Raw genomic sequence first — 17,582 nt, forward strand, 5'->3', positions numbered from 1 at the left:
GGAAGTTTTTTTTCCTCTTAAGCAGTTGTCTTCAAGCAATGAATGGGACCTTTTCCAGCTCTGGTTCTTCAGTTCATAAGTATCTTGTGTGCCTCAAGCTGAGGACAGTGATTATGGCCTGGATAGTCCATGGGAGGTTGTAGGGGCCAGGCTAGAAGGAGCCTAGATTAATTCTGTCTACATTTTATTAGCCCTCAGCCACTGATGGTGTGCAGACATGCTGTTGTGCCTCTGGTCTCCTGCTATGGGAGCCCAGCTAGGCTGCTGTCTATCCCATCATGCTCCTGCAGTGTGAGCACATTTTGGTGTGCTAGAACAGTGACTGCGCATGGTAGAGCTATGAAGCCAGGCTCATTGAGGCAAGAGCAGTAACCTGCCAATGGGCAAAGGCTCAAGTACTTCCTGTTAGCCTGGCAAGCACTTCCTTGGAAGAGTGATTCCCTTCTGAGAATCTGTGCTCATGCTTCTTTTCTCCCTGTTCTGCTTCTGTAGCAATTGGATGGCTGATAGCCCAAGGCTTCTCCTGCTCTCTATTGCTTCAAACCCCTGCATATCTAGTGTCCAATCTCATCTTGGTGTCTATCTATTCTTGGTCAGTCAAACTAACTCGCATGGCTACTTTTAACTGCAAAGGAGTCTGGGAAGTATAGTTTAGGTGTGTGACCAAGAGGAAAAGGAAATGAATTTAGTAAGCAGTGAGCTAGTCTCTGACATCATGAGGAATTCGATATTTAAAGCTGTCCTTAGCCCTGGGCTGGACACACAGCAATGCAGTATCTTGAGGACATTGCCATTTGTACCAAGATAGAAGGTTTCTGCAGGTGCGCAGTGAGTCTTCTTGTCATTATACACATGGCTTGGTGCAGCAGGTTGTAGGACTGCTCTGTGAGGTTCCTCTAAATAAGAGCTTGGAGTGTTAGCAGGTGCCCAGCTGTTTTATCTGGAGCATCTTTCTGGCAGCACTCATCATCTGGCATCATTGCACTTGGCTTACTCCTTGGACATGCACAGGGTACCACCATGTGGTATTACCAGCTCTGCCAGTGATGGCTCCTGAGAGAAACCCATAGGTCCTGCAGGAATCTCAACCTATCCCTGCCTTCTTATATGCCTACCTTCAAGGGCCACCAACAACCACATTAAGAGTTCCATAAATGCTGATAATTGCTGCATTAAACTTCAGTTTATTATTTTCTCAGGGTGCAGGTATGCCGATGATATGAGGCCTCACTGCATTTACATACAAATTGAAGATTTTTATTAATCAGTCCAGTACCAGGAATCCAACGTTAACAGTCCATCAGGCCCTTAAATACATTTGGTGACACTTTTACCATGCATTAGCTTGATAGGGCAAGGCGAATATAATGTACCAATGATTGCTTTTCCATTGAAAGCACAAATGGTTTCATTTTTCCTGTCATCTCAAATAAGTGTTAAAGAGGGTTTGGAGGCTGTTGTGTCCACGCCGTATGCTCAGGACTTACAAACACTGATGAGCACATTAAATAACCATTAGCGTCTGGGCCTGGACCACAGCACTGGCCCTCCTCTTCAGAATTTATTCTTTGATTTAAAGTGAAGGCAATCTGTGGTTGCTTTCATAAAATCCTGAGGCCCCTCCATTCTCCCTCCAACAAAATGCATTACAACAGTAATTTTATGACTGTTAAAATAACTGTCGTTAACAAGCACTTAATTAAAATGTACAATAAATAGCCGGCTGCAGTCTTGTCTGCTCTCCGGAGTGGCCCGGCCCGAGACTGAAATGCCCAGGCCTGCTGCTGCCCAGCTTGTTTGCAGATTAATTGCTTTTCAAGCTGGCAGGAGTTGCCTCTATAGCAGCCAGATCGTAAATGACCAGATAGGGACTTTATCAATCAAATGAGTGTATGTGTGTGACCGCTGATAGTTGGGAAGGAGAGCTGGGGAGCGGTCAGAGGACAAGCTTTGCATAGGTGGCGTTGCTGACCAAGGTGGAGACTGCCAGAGCAAGTATCCAGAGATGAGGCAGAATGTCAGGATGGGCAAACCTGGATGGTCTGGTCCATGGTGGGCAAACCTATTTCAGGTCTCATTGTGAATGTCTCCAGCACAACGATAACTCTATGAATATAATAAAAATAGCTAGTATTGGTAGGAAGCTGTCATCTCTGTACTCAGGAGGCTGAGGAAGGAGGGTCCCAAGAGTTCAAGGCTGCCTGGGCTATATAAAGAGACCTTGAAATAGGGTTGGAGATGTATGCAGTTCAGTGGTAGATTCCTTACCTAGCATGTTCAAGGTTTTAGGCTCCATCCTAAGCAACACACACACACACACACACACACACACACACACACACACACACACACACACACTTGAGTTATTATTTTACCAATTTATTTAATTCTCACAGCAATTTCATAAAGTTGTTATTATTCAAATTCTCATTTGTAGGCAAGAAAACTGGAGATTCAGAGGTTAAGTGACTTGCTTAGGGTCACACATCTGCTAAGTGGCTTAGCTAGAATTTACACCCAAGCTGGATGGCTCCATGGAATAGAAGTTGAACCTCTAAACCACTGTGCTTTGGAGATTTTCTCTGAAGGTGTGAATTTATCATGTGCCTGGAGCTGAGCTCTCCTGGGCTTCTTTTAATAAGCACACAGTTATGGAATGTTTCCTTTGGGCTAGGTCTGCTAGAGAGTAGAGGAGTAAATGAAGAGCCCTGTGAATTTGGCTTTTTCCCTTGGATAGCTCACAGACCAGTGAGAGACTGTTGAGCAAATAAAGGGACCTCAGAACAGAACCCCACAATCGCAGTACCCAATGCTGTGTGTGTGTGTGTGTGTGTGTGTGTGTGTGTGTGTGTGTGTGTACACATGTACAAATGAGATAGCAGATCTTCCAGGGTGAGGTGGGGGAGTTCCTGTCCCAGACAGGGACAACATTTGTAAAGTACAAGGTGGTCAGAGAATGGTGTCCAAGCAACTTGGAGACAGCTAGGAGATCTCGGGTTCAGGGGGGGCATGTGTGAGAAGAAAGCAGCAGGGTTCATGAATCTAGAAGGTGCTGGATGATGTGAGGGACTTGTGAATCTGGTGAGTTAAGCAGGAGATCTGTCCCCAGAGAAGGTTCTGGTCAACAACTTTATAAAGGAGATGTCACAACACCCAGTTTTACAGATAAAGAAACGAAGTCACACGGAGGGGTACAGTGTCTTGCCAGTGTTGGTAGATGAGGGTTGTTGGGCAGACAGTGGTAAATGGGAGGTCAGCTTCCCACATAGATGCCTGGAGCTTGCTCACCCGTGTAGATGCCAGGCTGGGGATGTCTCTGAGTTTTGAAGCTGTTGTGTTGAAATGACTGAGTTGTGAAATAATTATCTTATATGATATTGATTGGTTCCTTGGAATTTCAGGGGGCTGTATGCGGCTTTTCCAGAAGCTGCAAGCAGGTCTAGGGACAATGGCTGAAAGTAGGATAAAACGTAAGGCCCAGCCAACAGTGTAGATGTTCAATACATCATCCACCAGAGTCTGGAAAAGGCCTCACCTGGGCTTCTTCTGTGCTCCTGCCAGCCCTCCTTCACAAGCTGGCCTTTCCTTTGCTGCTTTTGAAAAATTGGCACAAAAGATTGTGAGATTGAAGCAGGTGGACAAAGGGGCAAAGTGGGACATGGATTATGCTTCTTCTTCTTCTTCTTTTTTTTTTTTTGGCTGGAATCAAGCCAGCACCTGTCCTCTTATGTGTCATTGGTCAACTGGCTCTGACTGCAAGGTAATCTGGGAAAGCAACTGTCCAACTGATGCTGGATTGAGTGTTAGACACATGGCCCTGAAGAGCAAAGAGCTCCCAGGCAGCACAAGTGGCAGGATGGCTGATGGGAAGGCTTGCACAGAGACCACCATGGCAGCAGGCAAGTCAGGGTGTCAGCAATGATACCAAGGGCTTACATGGTTTCTCTTGTCATTCTCACACCCCCATAAGGAGACCTCAGCCTGGGTCCCTGATCCTTACCTTGAGGTCACAGTTGCATGGTTGCTGCGGTCTCTAAAAAGGGAAGATGTGGGAGGGAGACTCTCTCTGTCCCTGACACCCATAGGCATAAACAATGTCACCCTCCATCTATGTCAGGTGACCCAAACCTTTCAGACTTGGACCTGAAGCCACCTGAGGACTAAAACAAGCCACTCACGACCTCCTGACAGGTTGACCGAATGCCGGACTGCTATCAGCAGCTGGCTGTGAACTTGAGCAAGCCTAGATCTTAAGTCACTAAGTCCTTACTATGCTAAGAAAAACTCTGTCTCCACATAAGGGAGAAGCAATGGGAGACTTTTGTTTGTTTGTTTGTTGTTTTCTCGAGACAGGGTTTCTCTGTGTAGCTTTGGAGCCTATCCTGGCACTTGCTCTTGAACTCACAGAGTTCTGCCTGCCTCTGCCTCCCGAGTGCTGGGATTAAAGGAGTGTGCCACCAACGCCCAGCACTGGAGATTTCTTTAATGGGAAAATAATCAGGGGTCAGTGAGATGGATGGCTCAGTGGGTGAAGGTGGTGCCTCCAAGCTGCTGACTGGAGTTCAATCCCCAGGACCCACACGGTAGAGGGAGAGAACTGACTCCCACAAGTTTTCCTCTATATAGCACACAATGCCCCTACCCTCTGACAGGCACATATACACAGACACAAAATAAATAAACAAATGCAAAATTTTAAAAACAAGAAAACTTAAAAAAGAAAATGATGAAATTCCTTTAAAACTACTTTCTGTATTTATTTATTTTATGTGTATGAGTGTTTTGCCTAAGTGTATATATGTACAATACATGCTTGCCTGAGGTCAGAAGATAGGGTCAACTGTCTTGGAACTGGTTGTGAGCCATTGTGTGGGTGGTAGGAATCAAACTCAGGACCTCTGAAAGAGCAACAAGTGTTCTTAACCTCTGAGCCGTCTCTCCAGATCCTAAAATGATCAAAGTATTTTCTGAGGTGCAGTCAGACTTTCACATCCGTAGTGGATTCAACAATATTTGAAATTAACAATGTTTGAAATCCTGTTCCATCCATGCCGAACGTGTCGAGCACTCTTTTTTTTCTCTCAGTATTCCACATGTAACACAACAGCACACCTCCCTAGCACTTACAGAGTACAAGGTGTTGAAAGCAACCTAGAAGTGATGTAGAGTCTACAGGATGGTGTTCATGGCCACATGCAAACACTGTGTCACTTCATATAAGGAACTGGAGCAGTCATGGATTTTGACATGTGGGGGTGGAGAGCTCTGGAACCACCCATTAGGATTCCTAGAGATGACTGTTTGTATATGTGATGCCTTTAAGGCAGCACACTCAAACCACTCCACACTGAGGAAGATTGTGGGGCAAAAGCAAATGTATGCAGGGAGGGTCAGGCCAGGTACCTGGCTGCATCCCTGAGGCTGAAAATGCAGAAGACTCCTACTAATAAGTGAACTTTATGCATATGGCTCCCTCTGAGCCTGGTACATTAATGGAGGCCAGCCAGGGAGCTGGGAGCCTCTGTAGACACGGAATCGCTATCAGGTGGGGTGGAGTTCAGGGAAATATCGCCATTCTTGGCATACTGGAAGATACTTAGTGAAAGTCTCTGCCTGCCTGTTATTTAAACACACACAAGATGAAGGCAAGCAATACCAAGAGGATGCTGCCAGCCCTCAGCAGTCTGGGCACTCAGCTGGGAGGGGGTGCCTTGTGTGTGTCAAATCCATTTGTATCAGTATCCCGTGGGGGCAGACATGTCCAAATGTTGAGAGAGTATGCATAGCCATTTGCTGTGCAAAGGCCTGGTCAGGAGCTGGGTGGGTCCCCTGAGATGAGCAGAGGGGCACCGTCTCTTGATGGCCAGCATCTCCTGTGCATTCATTATTGGGCCCACTCAGTGGTCACATGGACAAAAAAAAAAAAAAAAGACAGTAGCATTTATGCACTGGGAAAGAGTGTTACCCGGCATGCGCCACCCCAATTTATTTTGATTAGCTTGTTAGGAGTCTGCTTGCTGAGTGTGGACTGCATTTACTGAGCAGCAGAGCCACCTCTTTGTGGGTATGTCTGGGCTTTGCTTCTGAAACTTGCCTTAGGGAAGTCTGCATGGTAGAGTTGAAAGGGAAGAGGCTTGAGGTTAGAGCCACAAGCCCTGGTATGGGATAATTGTGTCACTTTGGGGGCATTACTGTCCTGCTGAGATAGATCACACCCTCTTCAGTCAAGTAGAAACCATTTTTCTCTCAGCAGTGTTGAGAGCATTAAAAGAAATCCTGCCACACCTTCTCTCTGTCATGTGTCAGATTCAGATTTAGTCACATGCTTGTAGCAAAATCAGACTCTAGAGACAGAAAAACCTAGGGACACTAGTGGGCCATCTGAAACTTGTGCCACACATGCTAAGAGTTTAGATCAGTCATGGTGTGGGGGCATCAAGTCCCACAGAGCAAAATGACTTATTTGTTTTTTCCCCATGCTATGTCTGTTTGTCAGAACAAGGGTCACACTTCTCTAATTTGTTCCAGTTTCCCTTTAAACCAAAGAAATTATGGGGACAGAAGGTGTCCTGGGACTGGGACAAGGGTGGGGTGGGTGCCACTGTTTATGGCTGTGGAATTTCAGTTTGGAAGAATGAAAGAGGTTCAAGAGATGGCTGTTGGTGATGGATTGTCAGGAAGGTGAGGGCCACTGAGCTGACTGGTATAGGCCTGGGGAGGGTTTTGCTCAGTGGTGGAGTACTTGCCTAGCACTCACAAAGCTCGGGGTCTGATGGCCCATTGCTGGGGAAAAAGAAAACAAAACAAGTAAACAAACATAGCCACCACCATGGATAAAAACGGTCGTGGGGACCAATTTTCTGTTCTGTATAAATTGCTATAATAAAAACAAAGAGCAAGCTCCACGCATGGAGAGTTTGAGTGGAAACATCACCCAGCTACACTTTAATAGCACCATTCGGAACATGTTTACTCTTCGGGTGCCTTCCCTCTAGGTCAACTTGTAGGCTTGCAATGTGGCTCAGTGGCAGAGGGGTTGCCTAGAATGTTCCAGTCCATGGGTTCTGTCCCCAGCACTGAAGGAGAGAGCATCTGAATATCCATTTTGCTTGAAGTTCCCTTCAAAGAGACATTAAACCAACCAAGGAGAAATAGGAAGAAAATAGATTAATGTTGACAGGCAAAATCACAGAGCTGGAGCTTCAAGACCAGAGAGTGGAGAGTCAATGTCTGAACCTGTTATGGTACCTGAGGCTGGTGCTGGACCTGTGCACACAGAGCACCAAATTTCCTTGTGTCTTTTGGCTTCTTTGGCTCTTTGTCTAAACCCACTTTCCCACCCCACTGAGCCAGTCAGGACTCCATGTCTGATGAGAAGGCCTTCTTGCTCAGCCTGGAGAGGCTGAGGTTGCTACCTTGCCCTGTGGTAGCCCTGGAACTTCTGTGGGCTCAAGGGGAAGGTCCCAGGATCCCTGGGAGGAAACATGCCAAGCTTCTTAAGTGACAAATCTGCATTATACTTCAAGGTTCTGATGACAATACAGAATTGACTGGAGCAAGGTTTGAAGGTGACCATCTTTATGGTTACCTGGCTCCACCCCCAAAAGACTGCCTTTAACACTAGTCCTTATCCATCAAAGCTTTCAGGAGTCTGGTTGTGTTGATTGATAGGTGCAGATAAGAGCAAATGCCATTGCTATGAATACCTCATCCCACCAGGCACACCTTTAATTCCAGCATTTTAGAGGTAGAAGCAGGCAGACCTCTGGGAGTTTGAGGTCAGCCTGGTACATAGTGAGTTCCAAGCTAGCCAGAGCTACATTGTGAAACCCTCTGTCTTAGTTAATGTTCTATTGTGAAGACACCATGACCAAAGAAATTCTTATGAAAGAAAGCATTTCATTGGGGCCTTGCTTACAGTTTAGCCCATGATCATCATGGTGGGAAACAGCCAGGTACGGCACTGTAGCAATAGCTGAGAGCTTTACATCATGAGCCACAGGCAGGCAGCAGAGACAGATTGGACCTGGCATGAGCTTTTGAAACCTCAAAGCTCACTCCCAGTAACACACCCATTCCAACAAGGCCACACCTCCTAATCTTTCCCAAACAATTCCACTAACTTGGGACCAAGCTTTCAAACATATGAACCTATGGAGGTCCTTTGCATTCAGGCCACCACACCCTGTCTCAAATTAACAGAACAAAACAAAAACAAACAATTACAAAACACCAAAAACCAATAATGACAAAACAAACAAAACCACAAATTTTACACACACACGATTTCTCTGACTAGAATGGCTTTTTCTTCCTTTTAGAAATCTCCAAATCTGTCTAAAGACTCAGCTGATGTGCTGGTCCCTCTAGGGAGGGCTTTGTGACCTTCTGAGCTAGCATCCTTACCCAGCAGCTCCTAGCTCTCTGCTATTCTCTCTGAGAATCTGTGATGCTGCAGGAACCAGGTGAAATGCAAGTCAGGGCCCTGGTGTTGGTAGGTGAAGCTAGAGTGTGCCAGACTGTGGGGCTGCCTGCCCCAGGGGTGGTGAAGTCACAGCTGGGTCAACCTTTCTCCCAGTTAGTGATCATGGAAGCAATAAGAGGCTTCTGTGTTTGCCTGGTCTGAGGAAGGGTCCTGTTGTGCATCTTCTGTTCATAATTTCATCTCTGATCTTAACATTTGGAGCGTGCTTTGGTTGGGTTAGAAAAAGCTCTCTGCTCCTCTGCAGAAGGAACACACATTTCCACTGAAACGGATGTGACAAGACTGGTTTCTGAGTCTTCAGATCCCCTGAAGTATATCTGACTGTCAGGCACCTGAAATCCCTCCCTTTCTCACACAGCCAGACCTACAATAATCAGGAGAGGTGAGACTGGGATGCAATAACAAGGATCCCCAAAATGCTATTGACTTCAAGCTCAGCCTTCCTTTTCACATGTATGTTGTAACCAACATAGGTGAGTGCAGAAGCCAGAGTGGGGGAGATGAGAGGCCAGGCAGACTCCACGGCATCAATCACCAGTCTTCAGGCTGGGGAAGCGCCACCTCAGGCCAGTGGTAAGTATCTTAGCTTCAGGCTTCAGAGGTCCTTCTTGCCCAGGTGCCTGGTGGCTTGAGCCTGCTCCCAATTCTTCAGCCCTGGCTAGTCATAAAGACCAGGAATCACCATCCTTCATACATCCAAAAGAAGAGCCATGGATCCTGGTGACCCACGGTGATATACTTTCATCTGACCCCTCTGCCTGAGGGCCACATAGAAGGACCCAAAACAGAGCCCTTCTTGAGCCTTCTTTGACTGCCTTAACAGGCAGCAGTACAGTGGTTTCTGAACAATGATTGTAGAGCATAGACTTTCTGAGCTAGAATTTGGCTCAGTCAAACATTCTACCATTTCTGACCCTTCATTTCTCATCTGGGGAGCAGGGAACAGTTAGCACCGTCCATATTACATTGCAGATACGTGTGGCATGAAGGAAGATGCCTGGCACACGGGAGTTGATATTTAAGTGTAGTCTTAATGACCACCTAGTATGTGGTGAGCTGCAAGGTGTCACAGAACAGCCTGAGGCCTGGGTAGGGGTGTGGGGCTCAGCAAGGTGGTGTTATCATCAGCCAGGCTGCTGATGCTCTCCATGACAGTCTGTTTTTTTCTCAGGTGAGGATTCTTAACTATGGCAAGCATGTCTCCCTACTGCCCCATCTCTTCTAAAGTGTGGCCCACGTGGGGCCCTGGCCTGACACCAAGGGCAGGATGCAAAGGGAGTTGGTGTGGGAGTCTCTCTCCAGCTTTGCCTCTGAGCAGCCTGACTCAGGGGAGCAGGGAGAACCCTAAGTCCTTCCTCTGCTGCTTATTAGTGGGGTGACCTGGGCAAACCACTCTTAAGTTTCCTAATCTGTGAAATGGGGGTTACAAGGAGGCCACAACACTCAGTGACACATTGTAAGAGACATTCTCAGCTTCGACTCAACACAGAAGAGTGGTCAATATGGAGGCTGTAATTGCTCTCGTTATTGCATTATGAGAAGTGTACTGATGCCTGGGAGAAGAACAGACTGGAGAATTAAGCAAGGCCCGGTGTAGTGTGTGTGGGGTGTCTTATCATTTCCAAGTTTAAGCCATGCTGAACTCAGTGAAAGACTTGGCCAAAGGTGACACCCTTGGGGTCTGAAATTTGGAAAGATGCCTCCATCTTCATTATAAATGGGCAGAAACTATCTAGATAATATTTTGAATAAGGATGGGAAATAGAGAAAAATGGCATCATAGTCTATTTGCAGACAGTATTTTAGTGGCAAATACTTGTTGAGCATTAAGGACTTACCAGGTACTGACATAAACATCTTGGGATTTATTCATTTACTATCAGAAGATATTTCTTATGGGTTTTCTGCTATCAACTTCCATTTTGGCAATAAGCTGAGGCACCAGGAATTTAAACAATGTGCCCAGGAGAATAGGAGGAACAAGATTTGAAGCCAGGAGACATTGGTACATTGATGGCTTTGTAACAACTGTTAGTTCTAACATGACCAAAATGATAGCATGTGATAACTACAGACACCTCAGTGTTGCACACGGATTGATAGGTTTTTTTTTTTTTTTTTTTTTTTTTTTTTTTTTTTTTGAGACAGGGATTCTTTGTGTAGCCCTGGTTATTCTGGAATTCACTTTGTGGATCAGGCTGTGGATCTTGAACTCGAAATCTGCCTGTCTCTGCCTCCAAAGTGCTGGGATTAAAGGTATATGCCACCGCCACCTGGCAGGATTGATAGTATTTATCTGACATGCTTAGGATGAGAGGTATTTCAGAGTTCAGGGTTTGGGATATTTTTCATGTATCTGTAATGAGACCATGTGTGGACAAAGCCCAAGTCTGAATGAGTCCCTTTTTGTTTTAGGCCTACCTTATGCACACTGCCTGAAGGGAACTGTGTGATTTTTGTAGCACACCTGCTCTCTGTGCCCCATGTCATGAGAGCAGGGATGGAATTTTCCACCTGTGGTGTGTCAGAAAGCATCAGCTTTTAGAGCATTTCTGAGTGGATGTTTTCATGAAGGGTGCTCAAGCTATCTCAATGAACAGCTGCTTGTGCTCACTGTGTGATAGCTCAGAGCCCACTGGCAGGGCTCTGTCACTGGCCTGTGGTCAGCTGTGTGACAGTAGGTCACTTCAGATAAACTCACAACACATTTGAGGGGTCAAGCAGATGCAGCATGGGTCCACGTGTCTCAGCCTTCTAGAGGTGACCTGAGCTGTTGCTCTCTTGGAAATACAAAAGAGTTAGGTAGATGGGATAAAGCAAACTGAAGCCCTTGCTTTCAGTGTGCTGCCTGCTAAGGCCAATCAGCAGCCTGCCTAGATCTGAGGAGCCCAGGAACAAACCCTCTCCCCTCCCCTTCTCTGCCCTCCCTTCCTCTATCCTCCTCTCCTCTCCCTCCCTTCTTTTCTCCCCCCATCATTCTCTATCCCTTCCTCTTCTCTCCAAACACCTTCCTTTCTATTCCCTTCTCTCCCTTCCTCTCTCTCCCCCTCCCATGTCCCCTTCTAACCCCACCTTCTGTATTTCTTTGCAACATGCTCTCACTATGCTGTTGGGTCTTGGAATTTGTCATTCTCCTTTCTCAACATCTCTGGTGTTGGAATTATACTGGATAGGCTCTGACTTTGAGTGCAGAGAAAGTGAGCGGCCTGGGCAATTTGGTCATCAATGACTCATTAGTCCCAGATACTTAGGCTGGGCAGCTCAGTGCCAGCCATTTCCAGTCATTTCTGGTGAAGTAGATGGAAGGATGCTTGGAGGAGAAGGTGAGGATGGGAGGCTTGCTGAGGCTGAGCATCTGCCTTGGACTGCACAGTTAGTATAATCAGGGTTCAGATTCCACCTGCTTGGCTGGGGAGCCAGAAGCTGTGAGCCTGTGTATGGCTGTGGCCACTTCGCTGTTCTGAAGTATTTGAAAACGCTGCTTGGGAACAGTTTTACATTTAGTATTTCTGTTTTGAGAAGGGTGCCTTCCTTCTGACTTGGCAGAGTCTTTTCCAATAATATCCCCAGAGGGGCTCCTTTCTTCACATCCAGCAACTGAACAGCTGGTGGTCCCCTCCGGGGACTCTCTGGAGTGGCCTCTGCAGGTGCTGCCCCCAGGGACTGGAGGAAAGGGCTTTGCTTTGACTCTAGGCTGCCACCCAGTCCAGCCCACTCTGCTCAGAACTAGGCCATAGTACAACCAGAGGAATAATGGACCCTGGCTGAGGGCAGCTTGAATGAGCATGCCTGAGTGGAGTCATGAATCCTGGCTTTTCACCAGTCCGCACTCTAATCCCTTCTCTTTAATCCAGGGCTCCCTTCTGACACCCAGGGTGTTATTGCTCTTCCTGGCAATGGAAATAGCTTCCTTTCTGAATCCAGGCTGGCCTACCTGCTCAAGGCATCTCTTCAGGATTCTCCAATGGTTTCCAGAAAGCCTTATCCCAACCTGAAGCCTGCTGCCTATACACTGCTTAGATGATGGCCTCTGTCCTCTTTGTTACCTTTCTGGGAAAGGCTGTGAGCAATTGTTTGTCCTGGAAGTTGGTGCAAGGTAGCAGAGAAACAGACTAGGGTGGGTGCTGACTTTACCCCCATTGTGGGAGATGGTCAAGGGCAACATCTCCTCAGAGTAGACTGCCCTGCCACCATGCCCCTGCTTCTCCTTTCTTTCTTACTTCCTCTGCAGAGGGAAGTAAGGGTCTTCAGCAGGGAGCCGCCCTCTCAAGATCTGAGCAGTGATTACTTGACCTAGTTTGAGCCTCATTTTCCCCTTCTGTCCAACAAGGCTGACTAGCATCCCTGTCTTGAAGGATCACGGAAGGGACGAGAGTCAGTTTATATGAAGGGTCTGATGCTTAGTAAGCTCTTGGTCCCAGGTTTCTTATTTATGTGGTTCATGAGCCTGGGCTTTCAGTGGCTCCCTTGAAGCCCTTCTCTCTTCTGCATCCAGTCCAACTTCTTCCTTCTGAGACCCCTGGGGAAATGTTCCTCGTGAAGATGGAAAGAGGTCTGGACCTTGTTGTTTCTCATGCTGCCATTGCTGGATGGACCTGAGCCTGTGGATACTCTCTTTACTGCTTCTGTTGTTCTTTGTGAAAGTGATTTGTAAGTTGACAAAGGTGGAGTAGAGCTTTAGTTGGGAGCCTGGTGGCTAAGGACAGCAGCCTAGGAGGGCTGTTGGTGTCACATTATTGCTGTGGTGTGGTCTAGGCCTCTGCTGGACAAGAAGCTGATGGGCGGTCAGGCATCATTCCTCTCTAAAGTGGTTAGGTGGTTAGAGCGTCAGTTTCTTCATAAACCTCTGAAGCTGACCTCCAGGCAGCTGTATTTCCCATGAAAACATCATCCCGAGGTAATGCCTATTCTACAAAAGTCATGTCACCACAAACCTTGAGCTGAGGTGGGCTCTCTGGGATCTGGGAAGAAGTCTGGCTCTTCATAGGGAAACAATGGGGATCCCCTCCCTAGCTTCTCTGCCTTGGTGAAGTTCTTTGTTAATTTACCTGGGGGGATATTTGGGGTTCCATGCTTGATGGCTTTTTGTTCTGACCTCTAAGCAGATGAGTGAATGTGAAAAACACATCAACAAATAAACACTGCCTCCATTAGAAGAGTCAGGAACAAAGCAAACAGCTGCCACAATGTGCAGCAGCATAGCCTGGAGTCATGAGGCAGGAGGCAGATTCCATGCATAGTCTTGGGGCTAGAAAAGTCAGAACTGGGGCATGTGCCACACAGAAATGAGAGAGCACAGCTCCTCCACTGACCGGCTGTGTGGCCTGGGGGAAGAGACTTACTGTCGCAATTTCCTCACCTGTAGAATGGAGATAATAATGGCGCCTGTCGCATGAGATCATCTTGCAGATGACATGAGATAATACACGTAAAAGCTGTTGGAATAACGTCTGACACACTATGTGCCTAGTCAGCAACAGCCATGACAGCTGTGACTCAAGTGATTATCGATAGAGTCTGAATGCAGCTAGGGCCTTAGACAAATCGCCTAATGCTTTGCTTTCCATATATGAGCATAGGGACACTCATGCCTGCACCATCGAGCTCACCAGGAAAATTAAGCTGGCTAAAATTTAGGAAATGTTACTCTCAGTAGTTAAGACTCAGTAAAATTTGCCTTTCACTTAAGTGGAACCCAAACTGAATAACCAGAAAGTTATGTTTTTTAAGGAAAAAAGTTGTATGTACATTTTTACAATTTATTTGTATAATATTAATTAAGCAATTTGATACAGGGTCTTGCTATGTGACCAAGGCTGGCTTCAAACTCTTGGTTTTCTTGCCTTAGCCTTCTGAGAACTGAGGTGACAGTACCATCACATCAGCTTGTTTTTATTTATTTTAACAGACAAAATCGGATCTATTTATTGTATGTGTTTGATATATGCAAACATTATAGAGTTACTAGTAAGGGAGCTAATCTCTCTCTGTCTTGTGTGTGTGTGTGTGTGTGTGTGTGTGTGTGTGTGTGTGTGTAAACCCCTTCTCAAAAGTGTTCTAGTTATACTCTAGTTACCATGTAGGAAACAGAACTAGACTCATTCTTCCTGCTCTGCTGGAATTTTGTAACTTTTGGATCTAACCTGTCTCTTAATTTTAATTGAACCTCTCTGCTTTGGGGATGTTGATTAACCATATTTCTTTCCTTCATCTATCTATCTATCTATCTATCTATCTATCTATCTATCTATCTATCTATCTATCCATCCATCCATCCATCCATCCATCCATCCATCCATCTATCCATGCATCTATCTATGTAGCCTAGGTTGGCTTCAAACTCATGGCCATCCTCCTGCCCCAGCCTCCTGAGTAATGGGATTATAGACATGTGTCATCACATCCAGACATTTTTTTCTTATTTCTAATTAATTTTCTAATTTCTAAATAAGACTAATGTGCATTGTCTTGCCCATGCCTGGACTTTGTGCACATGGAATTAGAGAAGATTTTTTTCTTTCAAGGCTGGTTTCCTTGTGTCTTCAGATCTGCCCATGGCATTGAGCCTGCCATTAGCACACTGATTTATGTGACTTATGAATAAAGCTATTGTGAACACTCATGCTTTTCATGGAGACATGAATCTATTTTTGTTGGACGCATCCACAGGATCGCAATCCTGGGTCAGAGGTAACGGCATGTTTAGCTTTAGCAGATCTTGCCAAACATATTTCCTAAGAAGTAATTCTCATGCTGCCCTTTGAGCTGTTAGAAGGGGGAAGAATTGCATCTGGGAAACTTTTACTGTTGTAATTTCTTTTTTTGTAAGTATCACTGTAGCTCACAGAATTGTCCATTTTCCACAGAAATACTATGACTGTGGCTAAATTTTACAGAATTCACTATTTATAATGAGAAAAAGAGAATAAAATGTCCATTTATAGAGAAATGATTAGTAAATCACAGTGTATTGGTGGTACAATTGCAAGACAATGCAGAAGGGATTGTTAGCTGGTAATAAGTTCAAGCTTCATTTGCAGAATACAATGTAGACTCTAGGCTAAAGAGATCTATTGTGTTAGGAAATGGTTCAAAGCATACTTCTTTATAAACTGTTCAAAGACTGTATCTATCTATCTATCTACCTATCATCTATCTACCTATCACCTATGTATGTATGTGTATGTATGTATCTATCATCTACCTACCTATCATCTATGTATCTATGTATGTATGTGTATGTATGTATCTGTCTGTCATCTATCTATCTATCTATCTATCTATCTATCTATCTATCTATATCTATCATCTATATGTTGAAATTAGTCAGGGTACAGACAAGTAAATCCCAGAACAAGAAGTTGGAAAGGCCAGAGAGCATACAAAAGGTGTTCAGTCTGGTTAATTATAGAGATGCAATTAAAACAGCCATGAAATATTTGTCCACACCCAACAGTTGGCAAAAATTTGAATGTCTGACAACACCATTTAGCAAGAGTGCAGAGCACAGAGATATTCATGCCTGTGTAGATATTGCCCAATTGTTCTTCAAAGTGTTTTCACTGATTTCTACTTGATGGTAAGCCTGCTGATTGTGTGGACATCTTGGAGAGCAACTTGTCCAGCAGAGTCTAAGATGCTCATACCATGAAATGGACATTTCTTCTTTAGTTGCATACTCCAGTGGGATGTCTGCATGTGCTGGAAGACTTGGCTGCCAGAATGGTCACTGTAGCACTGCCTGTGAAGCGGAAGACCTTCGACACCAGGACTTCCTAATAGGACAATGGATAAATAGATTGTGGTAGAATGACATAATGAGACAGAAAGCAGAATGAACAAATAGTGCTCCAACGCTGACAGCACGGAGAATCTGGAAAAGCAAGATGGAGAAAGTTAAGTGCATTAAGATTGCTATGTAAGTAAATTGTTTTACTGTTTTCAAAAGGGTGACACAATTTTACATATGTTTATGGGCACAGCAGTACCCTCCTCTAGCAGTTTGTAAGCCTGTGATTCACAATGAGTGCTTGAAACCACAAATAACACTAAACTCTCACTAAAGTTGTCCTCCTCACAAAGTACTCAGGACTTGTTTTATCTTTTCACATGAATGACTTCACAAGTTGTCTTTACTATATCTAAATCACTAGTGTCTTTACTTTCCTGTTTTAGGGACATACAATAATGGTGACTTGAACACAAGCCCTGTGATACTGACCAATGTTCTGATCGCCAACTAAAGTGACTAAAGGGAGTGTAGCATATATAGTGTGGATGTGCTGGGCCAAACAATGACTGGCATCAAGATGGAAAGGATTTTATCACACTGTTCCCAAAATGCACAGTTTAACGCTTAGGAATAGATTATTTCTGGAAATTTTCACATAATACTTTTAGACCAGGATGTGCTATGTGTTCTAGTTTCCCTTCTGTTGTTTCGATAAAGCACTGACCAAAAGTACCTTGTGGAGGAAAGGGTTTATTTGGCTTACACTTCCATGTCACAGTCCATCACTGAGGAAAGTCATGGCAGGAACTCAGGGGAGGAAGTTGGAGAAGAAAATGGGAGAACGCTGCTTACTGCCTTCCTGGCTGGCTGGCTCTGGCTCTCTTATACAGTCCAGGGCCACCTGCCTAGGGATGCTGCTGTCCATAGGGCCTGGGACATCCTGCATCAATCATCAATTATACACGTCCTCAAAGATGTGACCACAGGCCAATATGATCTGGGCCACAATCCCTCTGCTGAGACCCCTCAAATGATTCCGGGCTGTGTTGGGTTGAGGTTGCAGAAAGCAAACACATGGGTGAACAGTGGGATGAAAAGTGATACAAAAAGGGTAACTTCTGGGAAGAACAGGTTGCTTTTGGGAAGACATGGGGAAGGGCATGGTATAAAAAAGAGAGTCAGAGAATAGAGGAACCGAGCTTGATTCGGATGCTTTTTTTTAAAGCTAGGTGGTTTATATGTAAATATTCAGTATATTAGCTATCAAAATACTTAATATAGTGAAATTCATGTCTCCAGAGAGCTATAAATCATGATGTTGGTTATGGTTATTTCTGGCCAGTAAGATCATGGAAGAAGGGGTAA

General features: G+C 45.3%; 1 long non-coding RNA gene across 6 annotated transcripts in view; it reads left to right on the top strand.

The window, feature by feature from the left end:
* Positions 1-17,582, top strand: part of LOC103160963 — a 59,100-nt gene that overhangs the window by 22,361 nt on the left and 19,157 nt on the right. For 5 of the 6 annotated variants that reach the window (XR_004769252.1, XR_004769251.1, XR_004769249.1 and 2 more), the window contains one exon: positions 16,157-16,403. This is a non-coding gene — a long non-coding RNA (uncharacterized LOC103160963). Of the gene's footprint in view, positions 1-8,729; positions 8,868-8,958; positions 9,059-16,156; positions 16,404-17,582 lie in introns of all 6 variants that reach the window. The other variant, XR_004769253.1, reaches the window with a different exon arrangement.

Source organism: Cricetulus griseus, chromosome 3 (assembly GCF_003668045.3).
Source record: "Cricetulus griseus strain 17A/GY chromosome 3, alternate assembly CriGri-PICRH-1.0, whole genome shotgun sequence".
Lineage (NCBI taxonomy): Eukaryota > Metazoa > Chordata > Mammalia > Rodentia > Cricetidae > Cricetulus > Cricetulus griseus.